Raw genomic sequence first — 26,382 nt, forward strand, 5'->3', positions numbered from 1 at the left:
CTGTGCCATCACACACACAATACTGTGCCCCTTCATCACAACTACACTGTACCCCCTTATGCTCACACTGCGACCTCCATGCTGCTTTTCCCCCTTCTTTTTTACTTTGTGCCTCTCCCAGTTTTTTTATTCCTCTGTTCCTCTCTCCCACTTTTTTTTCCTCCTCTGTTCCTCTCTCCCACTTTTTTTTCCTCCTCTGTTCCTCTCTCCCACTTTTTTTCCCTCCTCTGTTCCTCTCTCCCACTTTTTTTTCCTCCTCTGTTCCTCTCTCCCACTTTTTTTCCCTCCTCTGTTCCTCTCTCCCACTTTTTTTCCCTCCTCTGTTCCTCTCTCCCCAATTTTTTTTATTCCTCTGTGGCTCTCTCCTTTTTTTCCTCCTCTGTTCCTCTCTCCCACTTTTTTTCCCTCCTCTGTTCCTCTCTCCCACTTTTTTTCCCTCCTCTGTTCCTCTCTCCCCAATTTTTTTTATTCCCCTGTGGCTCTCTCCTTCTTTTCCTCCTCTGTTCCTCTCTCCCACTTTTTTTCCCTCCTCTGTTCCTCTCTCCCCAATTTTTTTTATTCCCCTGTGGCTCTCTCCTTCTTTTCCTCCTCTGTTCCTCTCTCCCACTTTTTTTTCCTCCTCTGTTCCTCTCTCCCACTTTTTTTTCCTCCTCTGTTCCTCTCTCCCACTTTTTTTCCTCCTCTGTTCCTCTCTCCCACTTTTTTTCCCTCCTCTGTTCCTCTCTCCCCAATTTTTTTTTATTCCCCTGTGGCTCTCTCCTTTTTTTCCTCCTCTGTTCCTCTCTCCCACTTTTTTTCCCTCCTTTGTTCCTCTCTCCCCAATTTTTTTTTATTCCCCTGTGGCTCTCTCCTTTTTTTCCTCCTCTGTTCCTCTCTCCCACTTTTTTTTCCTCCTCTGTTCCTCTCTCCCACTTTTTTTTCCTCCTCTGTTCCTCTCTCCCACTTTTTTTCCCTCCTCTGTTCCTCTCTCCCCAATTTTTTTTTATTCCCCTGTGGCTCTCTCCTTTTTTTCCTCCTCTGTTCCTCTCTCCCACTTTTTTTTCCTCCTCTGTTCCTCTCTCCCACTTTTTTTTCCTCCTCTGTTCCTCTCTCCCACTTTTTTTCCCTCCTCTGTTCCTCTCTCCCCAATTTTTTTTTATTCCCCTGTGGCTCTCTCCTTTTTTTCCTCCTCTGTTCCTCTCTCCCACTTTTTTTTTTTATTACTCTGTGGCTCTCTCCTTTTTTTCCTCCTCTGTTTCTCTGTCCCCTTTCTTTATAGTACTGTCCCTCCCAGTTTTCCTCCCCTTGCCTCTCCGTTTCTTTACTTACCTTTTGTCAACTTCTTTCTTTTCTTTTCTGCTCTTCTGTCTCCTCTTCTGTCTTCTTTCTTCCTGCTGGCTGCGGCGCTCCTCACTGACTGACAGGCGTGACTTGATGACGTCACGCCCAGCAGTCAGTGTGAATGGAGGAGAGGAGGGACACGGCGCCGCGCGATCACGTGAGTATTTTTTATTTTTATTTTTTTTTCTTCCAGCTCCCATGAACCCCCACCCCATCCCCCCAGGCGGGAAAAAAAAATAAAAAAAGTTTTAAAAAAAATAGCGCAACAGAGAAAAATAATAAAAAAATAAAAATAAATTTAATTAGCAGCGAGGGCCCGGCCCAGGCCCCCTGGCATGGCCGGGCCCGGGTAAACTGTACCCGCTCCCCCCCCCCCCCTCTCGGCGGCCCTGTGAGCGGGAGGTCCATCTGCTCACCCAAAAAGTGTCTGAAAGAGGTTTCCAGCCAGGAAACCAAGTGAGTAAGCTGGGAGGCTAGGTAGTAGATTCTAATATTAGGCAGGGCTAACCTTCCCATATTTTTAGACCTGTACAGTGTATTAAAATGAACCCTCGCACTTCTGCCACCCCAGAAAAAGGAAATCGGATATTTGTTTTGTAACACCTGCATTGGTAAATACACATAATAATTTTTATAAAGTTAATCCTAGCAGTGACCGTTAGCTTTTGTCAAGAGTGGCATTTGCATTTTAAATATTCAGTTAAAGGATCAATATTAAGTTTGACATAGTCAGACGCCTGAGCCATCACCCAGATTCCAAAATATTTTAACTTGGCAGTCCACAATAGCGTTCGGCAGAATCTTCCAACCTAGTGGAAAAATGACAGATTTGCTCCAATTTTTCATAAGGCCCGACCACCTCAAGAAAGTGAGTCAGAGATCACTCAGATTTTTCCAGGAAGATCAGCATATCATCCACTAATGCGCTATACTGTCAGAGACTTTTCCCATCCAGATGCCTCTAATGTTAGCGTGGGAATGAACAAGACAGGCCAGGGGTTCTATTGCTAGTGCAAACAGGGCAGTGGATAAGGAGCAGCCCTGTCTAGTTCCCCGATCCAGACCAAGCTGGGCTGTTGTATATCCATTGACACATATTCTGGCTACTGGCGCAGAGTAAAGTAATTGCACAAGACTGACAAACTGATTGCCAATGCCAGCATGTCAGCATGTGCTACCCATTCGATGGAGTGAAAGGCCTTGACTGCATCAAGGTACATGACCACTGCCCTCTCCAGCCAGGTCCACTGAAACTAGGTAAATAATAGCCTGATATTCATAAGTGTGAACTAGCCAGGCATAAACCCTGTCTGGTCTGGGTGGATAATCTCATGAATAATCCCATTAAGCCGGGTGGATAGAATTTGCACCAGTATTTTGGTGTCCGTAGTGATCAGGAAAGTAGGGCAATAATTTCCTGTGAATAGAGCATCCTTACCTAGTTTAAGTATAAGGATAGCTAGGGCCTAAGACATGGAGGGGGGTCCATACTCCAACAAATGGGAATAAGTTTCCAACAGTTGGGGGACAAAAAACTGTTAGTACTGTTATATACACCTCTATTGAAAAACCATCAATTCCTGGGACATTGGGATTGGGGAACGAAGATATGTCTGCGAAAGTTTCCTCTTCCGTGATGGGTGAATCTAACAGGTCAGCTGAATCTGGCGACAGTCAGATAGTCAGTAAGCTGGGAGGGTGTATACTGAGTTTATGATGCATGCAGGTTACTGTAGTGATCAAAAAACACCCCCGCAATTTTGGCAACCGTAAGATGCTTTGAATTATACTTTATTATTCCCAGAGGAGCCCTCTATCACCGCCCAGCTGCTGTGTTTCAGGTTCCTCTGAGTGGTATACAGAAAAGAATTTCATATTATCAGACCCCAACGCTTTATGTACAAAGTCACAAGGCACTCACACAGAGTGAGAGGAGTATAGTTATACAGAAGGCACTATAGGTATCCAGGGGGCCAAAAAGGCACAAAACTAGTGGTGTTCAGTGCAAGTCTGGGGACTATGGAGTCAACAGCGCCGGTCTGGCAGTCAGAGGGGGGCTGACAAAGTTTATTCCCACAGAGGCTGATGTTCGATGGTCCATTTCAGGCAGGGAGCCCATCTGTTATGAACTTGTCCTTAGAATTGCCCTCATTCAAGGTGGCCGGGATTATTTCATGAAGATTCCATATTAGATCTCATTTCCTGTTTGGGCCTAGAAAAGGCACCTCCTGTCTTGAAGCCTTTCCTTGAATATTGTGTATGTATCTGAACTTGATGCTTCCACAGGACCTTGCTCCCTCTTGTGATTTGGATTGCAATTGCTTGATATTTCTACCAGACCTTTATCTGCCTTGAGACTTTGGATTTCACTTGTTGGATACTTGAGATTTAAATATATATCAAAATAGCTTGCGGCCTTCTCACCTCTCTGTCTGTTTTACCCAGTTTGTTTATTAGTTTACTGTGTTTGTCCCCAATTGTAAAGCGCTACGGAATATGTTGGAGCTATATAAATAAATGATGATGATGATGATGATGAAAATAAATCTTGTTAATACCTGGCTATTGGGTTCTGTATGTGATACCAGAAGTGTTACACCATCAGTGAGCAAACTGTAACAGATTCTGGATACTTCTACTACTAATCTTGATTAGCGCTGGCTTACCTGAGGTGCAGAGTCTAACGATCTCCCCGGTGTTCACCAAGAACCGCCGCAAGGCGGGGTGGGCTTCGCTGCCAGGAGTCGCAGGTCGCGGTCCTCAGGTTCGCCCCAAGATGTAGTACAGCGGAGTGGATCGGAGGTTGCAGAGTCAGACAAGCCGGTTTGGTACACAGGAATGGAGTCCGGCAGAATCAGGAGGCAACTCAGAGTCAACAAGCCAGGTTCGGTACACGGGTCACAAGAACAGAGGAATGGTCTGCAAGCCGGGTCGGTACACAGGGATAGGAGAGCCAGAGTAGTCAAACAGGCAGAGATCAGCACACAGGAAGACACAGGAGACTGGAAGACACAGCAATCCACGAAGCACAGGAGCCAGGAACAGGTAAGTGTTGCTCTGACACTCAGACTCCAAACACCTAATAGGGTTTTAAGGGAAATTTTTTATGGAATAATTTAAGTAGACGGGGAGCATGCAGATCAATGGCTCTTACCCATGAGCGCTCCTCAGGGCCGTAACCCTTCCAATCCACCAAGAACTCTATAGCACCTTGAACTTTATGAGAATCTAGGATAGTTTTAATCTCGTATTCGACTTGATCCCGATCCACAATAGGAGGAGGAGTTCTAGATGAGGTGGAGAATCTGTTGGTTACCATCGGTTTTGGACAAGGAGACATGAAAAAAATAGGTATGCGTAAAGAGGGAGGCAGACTCAATCTAAAGGCTACAGAATCAATAATCTCAGAAATAGCGAATGGGCCAATGAATTTTTGTAGCAAATTTTTTACTGGGAACCTTTAAACGAATGTTTTGGGTGGATAGCCATACCCTGTCACCGACTGAAAAACTTGGGGTCACTCTCCTCCTTTTATCGTAGAATTTTTTGGAACGAGTGGTTGCTTTCTTTAAATTTATCTTGGTCTGTTCCCAAATAGCGGAGGAGTTATGAAACAGAGAGTCCACCGCCGGAACTTCAGAAGAAGTGATTTGCGAGAAGGTGGGTAGTCTAGGATGGCAGCTATAAAGAGCAAAAAAGGGGGAGTTAGAGATGGCCTCATGGAAATGATTGTTATGGGTGAACTCGGCCCAAGGGAAAAGGTCCACCCAGTTATCTTGGTTACTTGAGATAAATATTCTTAGAAACTTCTCTAATTCTTGGTTAGTTCTCTCTGTAGCCCCATTGGACTGGGGATGATATGCGGAAGAAAAGTCAAGCTTAATTCCGGACTTATTCCAAAAAGACCTCCAAAATTTTGATATGAATTGTGATCCACGATCGGAAACAATATGTTGAGGACAGCCATGAAGGCAAAATATTTTTTTAATAAAAATATCGGCTAAGGAGGAGGAAGAAGGAAGGCCTTTAAGAGCAATAAAGTGGGCTGTTTTAGAGAAGCGATCTGTGACCAATAGCACTACAGTACAGGATTTGGAAGGAGGAAGGTCTGTGATAAAGTCCATTGAGATCTGTGACCACGGGTAATCAGGAATGGGTAATGGGAGCAAACATCCATAAGGCTTTTTCCTAGAGGTCTTGTGTTGAGCACATTTGGAACAAGCAGAAACAAATCTCTTCACATCGTCCAGTAAAGAAGGCCACCAGTAACTTCGGGACAACAAGTCCCAGGTCTTGCGGATGCCGGCATGCCCAGAGAAGAGAGAGTGATGAGCCCAGCTAAGGAGTTGAGTGCATAGACGTAGCAAGATGAATGTTTTGCCCGGAGGGCAACCCTTGTTCAGGTGTGTAGTTGCCAATACTTGGCAGGGGTCTACAAAGAATTTATTGTCTTCCAAGGGTTCCATGTCGGCTGGATCAAAAGAGCGAGATAAGGCGTCTGCCTTCGTATTCTTGGATCCAGAGTGAAAGGTGATGTTGAAATCAAAGCGTGAGAAGAATAAGGACCACCTTGCTTGCCGAGGGTTTAGACATCGGGCAGTACGTAAGTAAAGTAAATTTTTGTGGTCGGTATATATGGTGATTGGAAATTGCGCCCCTTCTAGTAGATGTCTCCATTCGGAGAGAGCCAGTTTGATGGCCAGGAGCTCTTTGTCGCCAATCCCATAATTCCTCTCAGCAGGTAACAAACGACGGGAAAAGAATCCGCAGGGATGAAGTTTTCCAGAAGGGCTTCGCTGTGACCGTACGGCTCCAGTACCAACGGAAGAGGCAGCTACCTCCAGGACAAACGGACGTAAACAATCCGGCTGTTGAAGAATGGGTGCAGATGAGAAGAGAGACTTTAATAATATAAAGGCTTGGATAGCCTCAGTGGACCATATACTAGCATCAGCAGATTTACGGGTCAATGCCGTGATGGGAGCCACAAGAGAAGAATAACCTTTGATAAATTGACGATAATAATTGGAGAATCCTAGGAAGCGTTGGGTGGCCTTAAGACCAGAAGGTTGGGGCCAGTCAAGTATGGCTTTCAATTTGATGGGGTCTGTCACGAACAGCACTCACCTGAGTCTGTGTGACGCTTACGTGACACAGGGTTAACCACACAACAACCACTTGGTCTGTCTAAAATGATTAAATACTTCCCTATCTATGCCACACACTAGCTTTGCGATACTAATTACCACCACCAAGGTTTTTTCGGATAAGAGCTGACACTCTTATTTAGGAAGCCTTCGGTTCTCCCTAGCATTAATCCAACACAATTTACTTTAATCAGAGTTCACTTAAATCACAAGGTTTGCACAGTTTCAATTAGGTAGCGTCTGGACCAAACTGTCGCGTGAATTCATAAGAACACAGAGACTAAAACTTATTAAGTGTAATTTAATATGGAAAATACATCCACAATGCTTAAGATAAAAAGATAATAAAATGACATACAAATAGAGTGCAATTGTTTCTTATAAAATAAAAAGGATAAAACACAGAATTGATACCTCACTTAGAATCAAGTTTGTGGTGCCGGGAGGAGCAGGAAAAAATGGAACCTCTTCAATTAAACTCCCTCAGAAGAAGAACCCAGGGTTACATTTTCAATACAGTTTTAAAGTCAAGCTACAGGGCCCCCCAGCCCCCTTCCCTGTGAGGTCAGAACCAACAGGATGGGAGAATGCAAATTAGGGTCTTATGACTTTGCTGTTTGAATACCTCTAAGTCAAGTTTTCTTTACACCGTCCTAACTTTTCAACAGTATGGTTTACGAACATGATTTTACCTTCACACAACAGGTCCTAAGTTTCCCTTCATCTGCATACCACACATGCCTCTGGTATGTATGATATTGGAGAAAATGATATGATCTTTTCCTGTGCCCTTATTCAGCTTGAATCTGTCATTAACATACAACCCAGTCTCTGCAGTCGGCCTGTCTGGGGCCTCCCAAACATGTGTGAGATTTCATTGTCTTGCAAGAGATCTCCTCAAAGGCATTCACATTTGCCATCCTGCCATAAATGGTATAAGGTGCTATCCTTATCTACCAGCCCCCCTGGGTGGTTTAACATCCACAAAACCCATTGATCTAACAGCTTCTAAGAGCACCAGGTCACACTATTTCTAGGAAGTAATACACAAACATATATTTGCAGATTTATGTCTAAACATTAGCTTGCACATGACACCTCCCCGTTCTAGAGGGTGGCAGGGAAATTGTTACCTACAAGACGATTTTCCCTGCTCACCTGACACAAGGCTTTCGTTCTGACGGGATAATCCATCTGCATTACCATGGTGGCTCCCTTTTCGGTGCTGAACAGTGAAAGTGTATTGCTGGAGGGTCAAACTCCACCGGAGCAACTTCCCATTGTCCCCAGCCACCCTGTGCAACCAGCTGAGAGGGTTGTGATCTGTGATTACCGTAAAGTCCCGTCCATACAGGTAGGACTGCAACTTTTGCAAGGCCCACACTATAGCTAAACACTCTTTTTCCACAACTGCGTAGGCCACCTCCCTGGGAAGCAGCTTCCGACTAAGGTATAGGATGGGGTGCTCTTCCCCTTGTTGATTCACTTGGCTGAGTACAGCTCCCAGCCCATAGTTGGAGGCATCCGTTTGCACTGTAAACCTCCGGTCAAAATCAGGAGCCTGCAATACTGGGGATTGGGTAAGTGCAGACTTCAATGCAGTGAATGCCTCTTCACAGTCTGGGGTCCAAGTCACCACTTGGGGCAACCTCTTTTTTGTAAGGTCAGTTAGGGGCTTAGCTAAGGAGCTATATTGGGGCACGAATTTTCGGTAATATCCAGCGGTCCCCAAAAAGGACATAACCTGTTTCTTGGTCTTAGGGGTGGGCCATGCAGCAATAGCATCTACCTTAGTTGGCTCAGGACGCAGGGTACCTCCTCCTACTCGGTGCCCCAAGTACTGCACCTCATTCATACCAATCTGACATTTCTCAGGTTTTATTGTTAAACCCGCCCCCGCTATTTTAGCTAGCACACTGCTCAAGTGGATCAAATGTTCTTCCCAGGTCTGGCTAAACACAGCAATGTCATCTAGGTAGGCTACAGCATACCTCTCTTGGCCCTCTAGCAGGCTATCAACAAGTCGCTGGAAGGAGGCAGGGGCATTTTTCATCCCAAAGGGCATGACCAGGAACTCATACAGACCAAACGGGGTGATAAATGCGGACCGCTCCTGAGCCTCAGGCGTCAGAGGGATCTGCCAATAACCCCTACTCAGATCCATAATGGTTATATAGCGAGCATGGGCTAACCGTTCTAGCAATTCATCTATCCTGGGCATGGGATAGGCATCAAACACAGTAGCCTCATTTAACCTTCTATAATCCACACAGAACCGGGTTCCACCACATTTTTTGGGGATCAGCACTACTGGTGCAGCCCAGGAGCTGTGGGACTTTCTAATTACCCCTAACTCCAACATTTCTTCAATCTCCCTTTTCATATCTGTCTGCACTTCCAGGGAAACTCGATAAGCTGTCTGTCTGAGGGGAGGCTGATCGCCTGTGTTTACATGATGAACAACTAGATGTGTTTGTCCTGGCTTCCCTGTAAAATGATTCTGATAGGGCTTCAATGTCACAAACAGCTGATCTATCTGTACTTCTGTCAAGCTCTCACTATGCTGGGTGGTCTCTAATGATCTCCCACTCTTGGCAGAGGCTACTAAGTCTAACAAGGGGTCTGGCTCCTGGTCCTCTTCGGGTAAGCTACATACAGCTAATACAGAGACCCCCCTTTCGTGGTAGGCCTTGATCATGTTCACATGATATACCTTGTGCCTCTTCCGTCCCTCATCCCTGGCTACCACATAATTGACATCATTGATGCGTTGAACTATCAAGAAGGGGCCCTCCCAAGCAGCCTGTAACTTATTCTGCCGCATAGGAACCAATACCAGAACTTTCTGACCCACTTCAAAGATACGCTCCCTAGCACTGCGGTCATACCATTGCTTCTGCTTAGTCTGGGCAGCCTTCAGATTACTATGCACCATCCCCATTAGGGATTGCATCCTCTCCCTGAACTGCACCACATAGTGGACCACGGAGGTTTCGGGGGTGATTAATTTCCCTTCCCAATCCTCTTTGATCAGATCTAAGGGACCGCGCACCCTGCGCCCATACAGGAGTTCAAAGGGGGAGAAGCCAGTGGATTCCTGCGGCACCTCCCTGTATGCAAACAGGAGGTGCGGCAGAAACCTCTCCCAGTCTCTCCCCTGGGACTCCACAAAGGTTCTGAGCATCTGTTTGAGAGTACCATTAAAACGCTCACACAGGCCATTAGTTTGTGGGTGGTAGGGGCTGGCTATGAGGTGTTCCACGTGCATCTTTTTGCAAAGGCTTTGCATTAAATTAGACATAAACTGTGTGCCCTGATCAGTTAACATTTCCTTGGGGAATCCTACCCTGGAGAAAATGGATATGAGGGCATCGGCCACCTTGTCAGCCCGTATGGAGGAGAGGGCCACCGCTTCGGGGTACCGTGTGGCATAGTCCACCACAGTGAGAATAAATTGTTTTCCAGAGCTGCTGGGAATGGCAAGGGGTCCTATAATGTCCACAGCTACCCGCTCAAAGGGTTCTGCTATTATTGGCAGGGGCACTAGAGGGGCGTGTCCCACATCACCAGGCTTCCCCACCATCTGACAGGCATGACAAGATCGACAATAATTGGCAATATCTTTGCCCATTTCTGGCCAGTAAAACTTTTGCTTTAAGCGAGACTTAGTTTTCTTTATGCCTAAATGCCCTGCCAGCGGGACCTCATGAGCTACCCTGAGTAACCCTTCCCGATACATAAGGGGTACCACTAGCCGTTTCTCCATCACCCCCGCCTCAGGTACATCTCTGGCTACACTTTCCTTATACAACCTTCCCTGTTCCCAAAACACTCTTTCTTTATCAGACTCAGTGGGAGGACTGCCTGCTAGGCACCTCAGTGTTTCCAGTGTAGTGTCAGTCTGCTGTGCTTGTTGAAAAGCCTGGCTTCTTACTTGCTGCTCAGTGTCTGGTGATAAAGGTAAGGCGTCTGTAACTGCAGGTGCTGGAGGGAGGGGGGTTAGAGGGGGAGTTTCTGGGTCAGAGGGACTTTCTACCTCTCTCTCAGGAGTTAATTGTGAGGACCTATCCTTCTCTGCTTGCCTACGTGTGACCACTGACACTGAGGAAATAGTTACATCCCCTACCTCCTTGGATACAATTGAGCAATCATTTTCCTTCTCACATCCTAGTTTACAGACTTCAGATACAACTGAACAAACATTTTCCCTGTCACATCCTGATACCTGGGAAAAAACATGGTTAGGTTCAGAGTCCACAACATCACTACTAGCAACATAACGAGATAACATCCTGCCTAAATCAGTTCCAAGCAAAACATTTGTAGGAATATTGTCCGATACCCCGACTTCCCTTAGACCTCTTCCAGCACCCCAGTCCAGATAGACCCGGGCCATAGGCACAGCAGGGTGTATTCCTCCCACCCCGCGCACAGCAATAGTTTTCCCTGGAATTATATCCGATGACCCCACCAACTCTGAACGCACCAGGGTAACATCAGCACCCGTGTCTCTTAACCCCACAGTTACCTTGTCACCGACAGTGACTGTTTGCAGATTGTCATTCCGGCTCACTTGGGATCCCGCAACACACAGGACAGCTGGAGCAGACCGGGGAGGAGGTGGCCCCACAGTGGAGGCTGTAGATGTCTTTCGGTCTGGACAGGCGGCACTGAGGTGCCCTGTCCTGTTGCAAATAAAACAACGGCGGGTATCTCCCTGAACAGGCTTGGCCCCCACCCTCCCAAAAGATGAAGAAACAACAGCAGGTGAAGGTGCTCCTCCGGGCCGCTCCCCTTTCCAGGCAGACTGTCCTGGCACAAAAGTTCCTCTTTTAGCTGCAGGGGCCCGGGTGACAGTGTACTTGTCAGCCAGTCTAGCTGCATCCGCAGATGATGCAGGGTCACGATCCACTACCCATTCCTTCACTTCAGCTGGGCACAAAGTCAGAAACTGCTCCTGGATCATCAAATCTTGCAGAGCATCAAAGGTGGTGATCTGTAGCCCTCCAACCCACTGTTTGAATGAAGCACACAGCTGGGCCACAAGTCCTGAATATGTGTCAGAGGCACTGCGTTTTAAATCTCTGAATTTCTGCCTATGCGCCTCTGGGGTGATGTTAAAGCGTTGCAACAGGTCACTTTTGATTGCCTCATAATTTCCGTCCATCTCAGGTGGAAGATCTGCAAAGGCTTCTAATGCTTTACCTCGCAAACCAGGGGTTAAATATTGTGCCCACTGATCTTTGGCCAGTCCATACTGTCTGCATGTCTTTTCAAAACCTCGCAAAAAAGTATCCAAATCCCCATCTTTTTCCAATACAGGGAAATTCTCAGGACGGGGTCTGCTAATACCAGCATCTCTGGTCTCTGGCTGGCGTTTGAGCTTCGCAAGCTCCAGCTCATATCTCCTCTCTGCCTCTCGCTCGGCAGATTCTCTTTCTGCCTGTCGCTCTGCTTGGCGCTCCGCTGCCTCCATAGCAGCGCGCCTCTCTGCTGCCTCCATAGCAGCGTGCCTCTCTGCTGCCTCCATAGCAGCATGCCTCTCTGCTGCCTCCATAGCAGCACGCCTCTCCTGACGGTCAGCAGCTTCCTTCTCCTGGAACTGCTGTATGAGTTGCATTTTAGTTGTAATGTCCGCTGGGCCCAAATATTTTAGGGCAGTTTGCAAATAAACATCCATAGCAGTGTCCACACATGAACCATTAGAATCATCCGAAAATAACAGTCCCTGGTTTTGAGGAATACCCACAGTCAGGTCCACTTCTGAGTTCTGGCTATTCTCTTCCTCGGACACAGCTGTGAGTTGCTGATCCCTCTGCACAAGAGCTTCAATCAATTGCTCCTTGCTTTTGCCACTGGTGGGAATTCCTCCATCCTCACAGTCTGAAATCAGCGCCTCCTTTGTCAAGCGTTTATATGCAGCCGCCATCTCCTCCGCTTAATGCCAAATAAAAAAAGATAAGAAAAAAAGAGAAGGGGAGGGAAAGAAACAATTGCTGTATGTCTTATAATGTTTTAAGCATTGAGTTCAGTCTCTGGTGAATTAGTCTGTATTTCCTCTCTCAGGGCTCACACAACCCTAATTCACTTAAGTTCTTAAAAAAAAATAAAAAAATATATCCCACAAGCTTGCCACCAATTTGTCACGAACAGCACTCACCTGAGTCTGTGTGACGCTTACGTGACACAGGGTTAACCACACAACAACCACTTGGTCTGTCTAAAATGATTAAATACTTCCCTATCTATGCCACACACTAGCTTTGCGATACTAATTACCACCACCAAGGTTTTTTCGGATAAGAGCTGACACTCTTATTTAGGAAGCCTTCGGTTCTCCCTAGCATTAATCCAACACAATTTACTTTAATCAGAGTTCACTTAAATCACAAGGTTTGCACAGTTTCAATTAGGTAGCGTCTGGACCAAACTGTCGCGTGAATTCATAAGAACACAGAGACTAGAACTTATTAAGTGTAATTTAATATGGAAAATACATCCACAATGCTTAAGATAAAAAGATAATAAAATGACATACAAATAGAGTGCAATTGTTTCTTATAAAATAAAAAGGATAAAACACAGAATTGATACCTCACTTAGAATCAAGTTTGTGGTGCCGGGAGGAGCAGGAAAAAATGGAACCTCTTCAATTAAACTCCCTCAGAAGAAGAACCCAGGGTTACATTTTCAATACAGTTTTAAAGTCAAGCTACAGGGCCCCCCAGCCCCCTTCCCTGTGAGGTCAGAACCAACAGGATGGGAGAATGCAAATTAGGGTCTTATGACTTTGCTGTTTGAATACCTCTAAGTCAAGTTTTCTTTACACCGTCCTAACTTTTCAACAGTATGGTTTACGAACATGATTTTACCTTCACACAACAGGTCCTAAGTTTCCCTTCATCTGCATACCACACATGCCTCTGGTATGTATGATATTTGAGAAAATGATATGATCTTTTCCTGTGCCCTTATTCAGCTTGAATCTGTCATTAACATACAACCCAGTCTCTGCAGTCGGCCTGTCTGGGGCCTCCCAAACATGTGTGAGATTTCATTGTCTTGCAAGAGATCTCCTCAAAGGCATTCACATTTGCCATCCTGCCATAAATGGTATAAGGTGCTATCCTTATCTACCAGCCCCCCTGGGTGGTTTAACATCCACAAAACCCATTGATCTAACAGCTTCTAAGAGCACCAGGTCACACTATTTCTAGGAAGTAATACACAAACATATATTTGCAGATTTATGCCTAAACATTAGCTTGCACATGACAGGGTCCATCTGCAGACCGGTACCAGAAATAATGTATCCCAGGAAAGGAATTTGTTTCTGCTCGAAGGTGCATTTTTCTAATTTGCAAAACAGATGATTTTCCCAGATACGAGAGAGGACTTCCAGTTCATGACTGCGATGAGATACTAGATCTTGAGAAAAGATGAGGATGTCGTCCAAGTAGATGACTACGGATTGATACAAGAGGTCTTGAAAAATCTCATTCATAAAGCCCTGAAAGATGGCCGGGGCATTGCATAACCCGAAGGGCATGACCAGGTACTCAAAGTGGCCGTCTCGGGTGTTGAACGCCGTTTTCCATTCATCCCCCTCCTTAATGCGTATGAGGTTATACGCTCCTCTGAGATTAAGTTTAGAGAAGATGGTGGCACCCTTAATCCAGTCAAACAATTCGGAAATCAGTGGCAGAGGATACCGATTTTTAACGGTAATGGCATTCAAGCCTCTGTAATCTATGCAAGGGCGGAGGCCCCCATCTTTCTTTTTTACGAAGAAGAAGCCAGCCCCAGCTGGGGAGGCAGACTTGCGGATGAAGCCCCTTTTTAGATTTTCTTGGACGTACGCCTCCATAGCCTTAGACTCCGGGAGGGAATGGGGGTAAACACGGCCCCTGGGAATGGGTTTACCAGGTATCGGATCAATGCCACAATCCCAGATTCTGTGAGGAGGAAGTCTAGTGGCCTCTTGTTGACAAAAAAACATCAGAGAAGGTTTGGTATGGTTCAGGCAAAAGAGTCACAGCAAATTCTTGGGAACGTCTGGGACTATTCGGAGGAACCACTTTCTGAAGGCAGTGAGAGGAGCAAGACTGTCCCCAGGACAATATGTGACCTGATTTCCAGTCTAAGGTGGGGGAATGGAGACGAAGCCATGGAAGTCCTAGGATGACTGGGTTGGTAGATTTCTGAATTACTAGAAAAGAAATCTTCTCCCAATGAAGCGCTCCTATCTGAAGAAGGAGGGGAATGGTGCATACCAGAATGGACCCCTCAGGAATTCTTTCCCCATCAATGGCCAGCAAAGAGATGGGTTGTTCCAAAGCTTGTGTGGGAATAACGAATTGTTTAACTACTGCGGCAGAGATGAAATTTCCTGCGGCTCCGGAATCAAGAAGTGCAGACTGCGGGAAAGTCTTTAGTCCTAACTGAAGGGAAATGGGAATAGACAGGCAATCATTACTACCAGGAACTGACTGACACTGAAAGAAGAGGCCCAACGATACAGCTCCTGAACTCGTTAGGCCCTGTCGTTTCCCGGGCGTTTGGAACAAGAACTCAGAAGATGGCCGCTCTCCCCACAATTTAAACACAACTTGTTCCGAAATCTCCTCTCCCCGTCTTTGATCCGGTCTGAAAGGCCCTGCCAGAACGTAGCTACTAGGGCCTCATCGTTCCAGCGAAGTTCAGAGGCCATAGTTCTGAAGTGGACCGCATACTGTCCCACAGACCGGTTTCCCTGGCGGAGACGTAATAAGCCGGAAGCGGCATTGGACACCCTTCCTGGCTCATCAAATATTTTCTTGAAAGTGGACAAAAAGACGTTGAAGTTATATAGAATGGGATCATCCCTCTCCCATAAAGGGGAAGCCCATGCTAAGGCTTGACCGGACAATAAAGAAATCACATAAGCCACTTTCGTTTTTTCGGAAGGGAAGTTTCCTGGTAATAGCTCGAATTGTATGGAGCATTGATTTAAAAATCCTTTGCATTATTTGGGGTCCCCATCGAATTTGGGTGGGTTAGGTATCCGTAACTGCGAGGAAGAAGCTGCTGCTACGGCCTGAGGTTCAGGGGCCACTGCCGGCCCAGGTGGTCCACCAGCCACTAGGGTGTTCTGGTCAACATCCAACCGGGTATATAGACTATTGAGGAATTTTAAAAGTTGCACTTGGTTAGCCTCTTGCTTATCCATCCTTCCCACTAAATGCTCCAACAGATCTTTAGCTGCGGCATCCATGGTTAGAGCAAACTGTAACAGATTCTGGATACTTCTACTACTAATCTTGATTAGCGCTGGCTTACCTGAGGTGCGGAGTCTAACGATCTCCCCGGTGTTCACCTATAACCGCCGCAAGGTGGGGTGGGCTTCGCTGCCAGGAGTCGCAGGTCGCGGTCCTCAGGTTCGCCCCAAGATGTAGTACAGCGGAGTGGAGCAGAGGTTGCGGAGTCAGACAAGCCGGTTCGGTACACAGGAATGGAGTCAGGCAGAATCAGGAGGCAACTTGGAGTCAACAAGCTAGGTTCGGTACACGGGTCACAAGAACAGAGGAATGGTCAGCAAGCCGGGTCGGTACACAGGGATAGGAGAGCCAGAGTAGTCAAACAGGCAGAGATCAGCACACAGGAAGACACAGGAGACTGGAAGACACAGCAATCCACGAAGCACAGGAGCCAGGAACAGGTAAGTGTTGCTCTGACACTCAGCGAGTGTCAGAGTGAGGTTTTTATCCTGACAGGGATTCAAAATCCCGCCTCTAAGTTGTGGTCATGTGACCGCCTCCGGGTGTGGTCACGTGGTATTGGATGCAGAAGTGCGGCTTCCGGAGCGGTGAAGGTAAGTCCGTTACACTGGGTCTGTTTGGCTCAGATAGGGACAGGGAGAAGAGGGATCCCTACTCAGAGTCCTTTCTGTGGTTCAATCTGTGGCACACAAAATGGCAGAGGTGAGAGAGAAGGGGGGACGTACCTGCACAAGAATCGCTTCCAGCGCCTCTTTCTTACCTCAGGAAAGCTCCTCTAGTCCCAGTCTTGGGAATCAGAAGGGCAACAGCAGGAGTCACAGCCGCAGTCCTATCAATGCTTGAGCCTTACCTCACTAGTCTGAAGCCTGTTAACACCACTCCATAAATTCCAAGATGGTGGCACCTCTCAAGGGGAGGGGATGATGAGCAGCTGTCTTGTGCAGGCGGACGAGAAGGGACACCTTTGCGGACCCCTCAGTCTGTAGCTAAAGAGGAGGTGATCCCACCATCAATCTGCTGCATCTACGGGTACTTCGTCTGCCAGTACGACAACAGTATTGTAGCAGTGGCTGGTGCTCTGATCACCTCACAAAGGTATTTGTCCCAGGCCTCCTGCCTTTTATATGCTAACAGCAGGGAGATTGTTTAGCTCTCTGGGGAAAAGCTTCCCAGAGTATGTTTCACAGCAGACTAATTGCAGCCCTGATAACACTCTCTCTCAGACCTGGGGAGAACTAGGTTAAGGGTGAACAAATAACCTTATGTTTGGCGGTTTAGTCTGGGACACAAGGTCTCAGACTTGAGAGAGGGCCTCTAAGGAATGTTTAGTTAGTGCTGGACAGGCAAGGCTTTTTGTTTGTTTTGTTTATTTGCACATGCTCAATTAAACTGGCTGTGGTCAGCTGTAGCAGAAATCCCACATTTCTGTGATTCACTGCTGCTGTTCAAAGCCATCTAACCCAGGTGATGGTACCTATTCTCCTGATTTATTAATGTGTGTGTATAATATATATATATATATATATATATATATATATATATATATATATATTATGCTCCTAGGATTATAAAGCACTAAAACACGGTCTGGTACAAGCAACTGAGCTCAGTAAAAATACACTCAAATCCTTCAGAAATAATATGTGTAGATAGCACGGAAGATCCACAAGTGACCACTTGTATAATTAATATAGTTCCAGTAGAATGCTAAGTAGCAAGCACAGAAACAATATCGATATTGATGTCTCTAATAGGCAAGGATGGTGATAGTAAGTAGAAGAAACAAACGGACAGCTAGGTAGCTGCTGGGTACAAAAAGTGATAGTCTGCGGCATCGGAACCTTTGGGAATAGCTTGACAGCTAGGAAGCTGCCGGATACTATAGAGCGATAGTCTGCGGATTGCTATATTAACCACTGAATAGCTGATGAGCTGCAGGATAAAATGTAGCAATAGTCTGTGGCAGGAGTAGTAACCGCTATGAATAGCTGCTGAAAACAAAGGAGCGATAGCCTGCGGTTTGCAGAGACTGAAAAGCACAAGGAGCCATGTCTGAGCACTTGAGTAGGGAAACTGACTGAAAGAACAGGCACCATAAAGTTGAAACAGGTGCCTTTAAATATCCTGCAGTAATGAATGGACTTCCAATAGCTGGAAGGAGCAGGCGATAAAAGATTGGGTAATAAAATGTGTGTAATGGTGTTTTTAAATTAATCTTACATTTTAGTTTTTAGTGGGACATCCTGGGTGGCATTTTACAGAAATGTCCATTTGTGGGCTATTACATGGGTGGAGCTTATGTTGTCCTGATTTTGTGATTGTAAATGTTGGGAGGTATCTGATGTGTGAGTACTCGTACAATGTACGGACACTGGTAAAATGCAGGGAAAATGTAATGGGCACTATCTTGTAACAAGATCATCTAGGCCAGGGTTTCCCAAATCCAGTCCTCAGGGCTCCCCAACAGTGCAGGTTTTCCGGATCACATGTGGCATAATTAGGACCACCTGTGGATCTGTTACAATGTGTCAGTCAGTTATGAATACACCTGTGCTCCAGCAAAGAGATATGGAAAACCTGCACTGTTGGGGAGCCCTGACGACTGGGTTTGGGAAACCCTGATTTAGGCCAAACATTTTGCTGTAAAATATATATGTACACTGATGATCTTCCATTATACCACTGTCCCCACATTATACCAGTTGACATATCACAGCTGTTATAAATACCATTAGGCCGTTGTCATCAATGTTATGTTTATACATTCTTTGTGGAACTCCAAGAATAAAAGGCATTTGCAGGGGTTGCTGTTGTGGTCAGACCTTTACATAACCATTTTGTAAAGTTCATAAAAATTAAAATACTTAGGTGCCAAATGATCCAATGATCCCTTTTATGCAGGAATGGGATGCTATCTTATTAATGGCCAGATAGTAGGATCTTTTGGATGATACATCATCACTACATCTTCTTACAAAACACAATAATTGCCTTCTTCAAACACTTTCCAAGATTCATAATAGATTGACTTCACCACTTGGATGGATGATTATCCTGGCAGTCCATAATTAAATCTGTGCATACATAATACTACATTATTTCTGAGGGCATTGAAATAGATTACAAGGGGTAAATGTATTAAGTTCCGATTTCTGCATGTCGCCGTGACTTTGCAGGGGATATTTAAAGCTGCGATGGTTTGTAAAGGCAAGTTTGCTTGGTATCTACAAGAAAAGGAAAAAATATATGTTTAACTTTTTTATTACTACATCTGTGATAAAGTTAACACAAATTCTTTTCCAACACACTGCTCGTAATAAGTTTATGTAGTGGTCCCTCTTGTTGTTTCTCTACAGAGGTGCCCTTTAGCTCCATAGGTTCTGTAAAACAGGCGCCATTTTGGTTCTTATAACGGTATACGTTCCTCCCCAAAACATTTTACAGCCTCCAAATGGGACTTCAAATATCTTCGCTTAAAACATCTTTTGTTTCTTCGAATTCTTCATCGATTATTTATTTTTTATTTTTTTCTTCTTTAAGTATGCTTTAACATTTTCTGTACCTATGCCACACATGTCATTGTGAATTCTTCTTTCTGGAAATAATACAAATTTTATAATATACCACTGTCAGTCGTTCATCTACAAATTCACTAACACATCCATCAAGTAGTTGCACAACATGTCAAACTATTTTTATTGTTTCTACAGATTCGCATCAGTCTCCATTGTTGTTTATTTTTTAGGTCTGGCCACCGCTTTTGAACTTTAAATTTGGTCCTTTTCTTTCCAAGTTTCTTCTTCATTTGTTTTAGTAATTTCTGCACTATCAGTTCCTTTTTGTTATTAACTTTTTGATATTTTCTCTTTTAGCAGTCTCAGTCGCACTGGTCCACTGGTCTCCACCTCTCTTGGGCTCATTGCCTTTGCTGTTTTTCACGCCCGTTAATGTTATTTCTTCTTCTTCTTCTTCACGATCCCCCATGACTTCTTTAATTTTTTCCTCTACTTCTCACACCTTCACCGCCTGTACTTCTCGCAACCCCACTGACACTTGCTATTTATCTGCCATCTTCTCACGCCCCTTGCCGCCAGACAGGCTCCTTGGTAATTTTGTACACTGGGAATGGAGCATTGTGGGTGAAGGCCTTTCGTGTATAATAACCTTGTGTTTACCGGAATATATCAATATATTTAACCCCTCCAGGTCCGTGAAATACGAAGGGAAACTACAAACGTTTGCAGCTTACATCCGTTGCCATATAAGTTAAGTTATTTATTGAACGATAAATAATGTTTTGTTGTACCATTGTGCTTATTGTAATAAATATATATTTTGTGATTGTTAAGCAACCTTATGTGTATATTTCATATACTTGTTTTATACTTAATAGTATTGTCTATGATTTGGCAAAATGTGGCATATATTACATCAGTGTAATAAAGATTAAAATGACTCTTACATTTTTTTGGGGGAAAACAAACTGAAAATGGCATATGACCGCAATGTGGAGCTCATAAACTATTTAATTGAGACATATAAGGCGCACCCCTGTTTGTGGAAAATGAAATCCAAAGAATATTGTAATTGAATGTTGCGGAATGTGTCTATGCAAGTACTTGTGAAAGCATGCCTGCAGCATCCAGGAGCAAATGTGGAATGAGCAAGGAGCAAAATATAGAACCTTTCTTATAAAAGAAAGAACTAAATAAGATTGAGGTCTCTAAAAAATCTGGGGCAGGTGCAGATGATGTTTATGTGCCAAAGCTGTGGTACTTTGACCTTCTGCACTTCATCTGTGAAAATGAAATTACAAGACAGTCCACCTGCAGCCTGGATATACGGACAGTAGTTCTCCTACTGATGTGATGCAAGCTGACGACATACCTCCTAGTGGAAATGTAAGTAAAATAGATTATGCTGTTGCTGTGTAACAGCTTTATTAAAGTAGAAATACATAACAATAAAGTTTACACACATAACATGTTCATGAGCAATTGTTACACAAAATCATTCTGCCATTGCATTGCACCCTCTCCATTAAAATATCGAAGAACTGAGTGGTAAGGGTATGGCGTAGTTTGAGATAGCAAAGGACTTCAGACAGCCATCTTCGTACAACTGGCCTATAACAGTAAACCCATATCTACTCCATATGTTATAGTCTTGTAGTTTAGCAAGTTCCAGAAGAGAGGGTTATGCCAGAGAGGGGTGAGGGGATCTAACCCCTGTCCCCAAAGTACCCGGTGTGCAATTCTCCACACCTCAGTCACCTGTCTAACAATCGGGGCAGCCCGTCTGGGGTACCGTACCGTCAAAAGAATCTTTAGGGGAGCACTTGCAGAGAGAGCCCTGCCTGCTCAGCGAGAAAACCAACCAGAGCCTTTGAAGGTGGACTTGCCAAACAGCTAATCGGGTGCGTGAGCTGAGCAGCATAATTATATAGCTGAAGATATGGCAAGGCCAAACCCCCATCGCCCTTCGAACTACAAAGAGTGGACAGACGTAGTCTAGCCCTCCTGTCTCCCTACACAAATAGGAAATTAGCCTATCGATACCCCAAAACACAGATTTCGGGAGATAGATGGGTGAATGCTGGAGAATGTAAAGAAATGTATTAATATTTATCAATATAAATGTTATTATATCAAAATATATCGCAGTCTAGACGTAGTCTAGCCCTTCTGTCTCCCCACACAAATAGGAAATTAGCCTATCGATATCCCAAAACACAGATTTCGGGAGATAGATGGGTGAATGCTGGAGAATGTAAAGAAATGTATCAATATAAATGTTGTTATATCAAAATATATCACAGACTCAGATTGTGTAATGTTGCAGATACCATGTGTCAAATGTCTTGTTGTTTCACGCAAGCGTGAAGTGTGATTTCATGTTGTCATATTGTAACCCTTTGTTTAGTGTATTTAGCCAAATCGCTAATTGAGTCAAGACATTTCATTGTATAATCAAGGTAACAGAGACTGTACATCTAACAGCTAAAGTGTCAACTGAGAGACCCTTGCTGTAAGGGGGAGGATTGAGACATTTGACCCTAATTCCTGTGTATACAGCGGAGAATATAGGGAGAGGAGAATGCCAAGATTTCTATTCTAGCTTGGAGGATCCTGGTATACAAGACATCAGCGAAAAGGACTCTGGACCAGGCATTGTGGTGCTGCTGGAGGAAACCCTACCAGGACAGGGTCTGTGTGAGCCAGTAATCCAGGCTGGGCAACACGTACCGTATATACTCGTGTATAAGCCGAGTTTTTCAGCACATTTTTTTATGCTGAAAAAGCCCCCCTCTGCTTATACATGGGTGAACTTACCTGGTCTGCGGTCCCTCAGCTCTTAACTTCCGCAGTGGAACGCATGTGCGTTCCACAGACAGGAAGTTCCGCAAATGCCGAACTTCCTGTCAGTGGAACGCACATGCGTTCCACTGCGGGGTTAAGTACAAGGGTGAAATATCTCTCTCTCTCTCTCTCACTGAACCAATGCTACGATTGAAATTCACCGCTCCAACCCCTACATCGTGCTGGGGATCAGCATCGTTGGCGGTAGCGAGACTCCTTTAATAAACATGTCAGAGATGGAAGACTATTGGCTGGAGACCAACTACTTCAAGTAAGCTGCTGGAATATTGTCTTTTATCCCCGTCTAGCTGCTAGAGTACAAAGACGTGGTTTACTGTGCAAAAAAAAAAATAACTAATTGCCCTTTCTTCCATTGTTAATGGTATCTGATGTGTGAGCCTTTTCAACAGCAGCCGGTCTACAGTGTTTATCTGGACGGAGAAGCAGTGAACTTTTAAACATTTGACGCTTAGGTTTGCTATAATGCGGTAGTAATTCAGCCAGACTTTTGCATACAGCTATTGCATGCTAAGATAGCACACTCCTATCCAGTGGCCACCATGGTGAAAGTATCTCTACAAGTAATAGTGTAGGATTTACACTGAAAGCTTTCACCTTCACTAAAAAATGTAATCTCTCTCTCTCTCTCTCTCTCTCTCTCTCTCTCTCACATAAAAACTGTTAAATAAAAAAATATCTACTTTCATGCAGTATGTAGGCCGTAGTAGGGAAAAAGATTTATTTCAGAGGTTCGCCATTTGTGCCTCTCTGCTGTTGTTGAACAACAAATAACAGGAAGTAACTGCACCTGCATATCTTTCTAGCTAGACAGAAGCTTTCTTACTGACAGAAGATAACCTCATTGGGTGGCAGTAAATCATTCTGTAAGTGTCTCCTGGCCTTTGTTACTTCTGTCACCTGGATTACAGATGCTGACCTTAGGCTGTGCATTTACCAGTAGCTGCTGCATTTCCAACCCTAGGCTTATACTCGAGTCAATAAGTTTTCCCAGTTTTTGGTGGTAAAATTAGGTGCCTCAGCTTATATTCGGGTCGACTTATACTCGAGTATATACGGTAACTGTTTTGCTAATCAGTAGTGGTAATATTGCGGGCGGATAAGACTCTGAAAGAGACTGAGATTATTATTTTGGAGGATACATGCTACCATGTACCCTGTATCTTGTGAACCTCTTGTGATGTTGTGCTTTATTATGATAAAGCCTTATTTTGGATATATTCTGGTTTACCCGAGTGAGTTGAATCCCACAGAGGGCAACTGTCAATCCTAGCTAAGGGTGGTATCCTCACAACCGACACCAAGCCATGGAGGCTAAAGCCCTGTTCAATCTCTGTGCATCATTCCAACAAGTTTGATCCCTTTTTAAAGCTGTTATGCGGTTCTTTATGTAGAATTTCACCCCCGACCAGTTCTGATCTTTCAGTATGGATGGTTCAGTCATGAGGCTCGCAACACAGTCTCGCTTTTCCAGGCCAGAAGAGCTACCCCTCTCTAAGGGGTAGCTCTTCTGGCCTGTAGCAGTAGTCTGCCCATTTCTCTAAGCTTCTGACAGATGTACTTGTGCCTGCTAACATCTGATCTGACTCAGTTGAAAAGATGCTGTCTCATCTGCATGATGCATTGGTCATTTTTGACCTCGAGTAAACTTCATTCTGGGTCATGTCACTCAAGAGCTTTGCCACGGTTGGCTTATGAAAAATAGATCCCTTGGCTCTTCTGAATATGACTTGGCCCACCCACAGGTGCGGAGTCTAACAGGCAGGTGGATTTCACCAGGAACCCCCGCAAGGAGGTATGGTATTTGCGGCCCCATACCTGCAGGTCGCGGTCCTGTGAGAGGGTGAACAGCAGAACGGTGTGGAGGAGCCAGGCGAAGCGGGTAGAGACTAGAACCCACAGGTATATGGTATGGGAACAGGAACACTAGAGATAAGACTGATGGGCAGCAACGAGGCACTAGGAAAACGGGTGTCCTGTGGTATAACAGGGAAAGAGCAGAAGCTGTCACAATGGTGTATCCAGGAGTGATTAGTAGAGATACTGGAACAGCGGGAGTACAGCACTGGAGTTATGTTGAGCACACACGGGAAAGCAGAGGTAGCTTTAGGGAGAACAGCCGATGAGTCACCAAGGCAGTTGCGGCTCACAGTTATAGCAGTTAGAGAACTGGAGCTGTCACGATGAAGTACATCAGAGATGGTATAGAATTACTGGAGCAGCAATAGTTCAGTACAGCAGGAGACTGAGAGTAAACTGACAAGGTGAAGGTAACTTGTAGTAACAGCTGATGAGTCACAGAAGTAGTCGCGGCTCTGAGTGGTGGCGGTGAGAGAACTGGAGCTGTCACGATGAAGTACAGTTGAGATGGAAATATCAGAACTGGAGCAGCGATAGTTCAACACAGCCGGAGACTGAGAGCAGACTGAAGTAGCGGGGGTAACTCACAGTAACAGCTGATGAGTCACAATAGTAGCAGCAGCTCTGAGTGGTAGCGATAAGAGAACTAAAGCTGTCGCGATGAAGTACACTGGAAATGGTAGTAGCAGTGCTGGAGCAGCAATAGTTCAACACAGCAGGAGACTGAGAGCAGACTGGACCACAGGCAAACCACGAGGAGAACAGGAACCAGAACCACAGGCTACAGGAAGTGAGCTTGAAGAACAGGCACCAGACAGGTGAATCCAGGAGGTTTAAATAGTGCTCCAGGATTGCTCAGCCAATGCAAAGAGGAGGGAGGTCCAGAAGTGCAATAGGCTTGCACCTGTGCAGAACTGAATGTAGCTGAATGAATGACTGAAGTTTGTCTGATGCTGGAACATGACAGTTTCCAGATGAATGAAATGCGGGTAACGAGAGAAGGTACTATTTGCGGGACCGAAGCGTTACAAGCTTCCAAAAGCCACCACTGATGTCAGGTGGAACAGGCTGAGCAAAGGTCCACAGTGATTGGATCTGTTTTTTGCCAGGTGTGAGCTTCTTGCTCCTTCAGTTTAGCTTACATCTCTTCATGTGTCGTCACAGGTATTTCTTTGCAAACAAGTCCTGGCAAGCTACACAGTGCATGACGGGTTTGGCATCCATCTCTTTGTCTGTAAGATTGCACGGGACCAGAATACCATGGCATGCCCTCATTGCCGCAGCGTTGTGTGCAAAGTTGCCCTTATTGTGATCTTGTGCTGTTTGCATGCACCTTTCTTTTGAGTGCTTGGGGAATTTCAGGGCCCAGACTACTTCACTCACGTTGCGGTGAACATACTCCATGTGCCGGGCAAGTTTTAAGAGGGGCTTCTCACAGTACAGGCAGTACTGCTTTTTGCTATACGCCCTGGAGCCATCACTGTTTCTGGATAGCATTTCGTCTCTCCAACCCTCTGTGTTTAAAACACAGCTGCCAGAAGCTTGAGACTGGTTGTACATAGAACTCATCTCTGGGTACCTACACTCTGCAGTGCTGGTTGGCAACGGGGTATCACCGCTGGTGTCTGAAACGCATTCCTCTGAAGTGTCAGGGTCATACTCCTCTCCACTGCTCTCCGGGCTATAGTCGGAGCTACCAGTGAGCTCTGTCATGCTTCCGTGTCCTCGCTTTACCTTCAGCTGCAGACGGATTCGACTGTGTCTTGATCCGCTTAGAGTATAAAGTGCCTGCAGGCTGCAGTCACTTCCTCTTCCTGCTCCTGCTATACATTTGGATGGTATACTGGCCATTAGTGGTGGAGTGCTCACATGCTCTCCCCTCCACATTGGACACGAACACTTTTGTGCTGACAAATGTGACTCACGGGGGACATGCCATATTTTTATGTTGAGCATATCAGCATGGTGCCCTGCATTGATTAGCCTTGGGTAGTTTTGTGGGGACCTCAATTTTTGCCCCCAGTACGACTCCGGTTCCCACAGTGTTGGTGTGTAAACAGGTCAATGTCTCCACAAGCATATGAATGCAAGTACAGACACACACACATACGTTAATTTTCTTAACAGCCAAAAACCTACTAGTATATGCTTTTGGAGTATGAGACAGAAGTGTTAACCACTGAGCCACAATGCTGAACATTCCAGAATAGCCGAGTGGGCTATTAAGTGACCTTCTGCCATACTTCTAACGGTGCCTCCTGATGAAGAGAATATAACTTTGTATTGTAATTGATTGCAAACAAGGACTCAAAGTATTCAATTATTAGTATATTTACATTTGTACGACTGCATATTTTAATTTTACTATATAAAGAAATACAACAAATTACGTAACAAGGCATATTGTTAAGATGGGATCAG

Source organism: Mixophyes fleayi, chromosome 4 (genome assembly GCF_038048845.1).
Source record: "Mixophyes fleayi isolate aMixFle1 chromosome 4, aMixFle1.hap1, whole genome shotgun sequence".
Lineage (NCBI taxonomy): Eukaryota > Metazoa > Chordata > Amphibia > Anura > Limnodynastidae > Mixophyes > Mixophyes fleayi.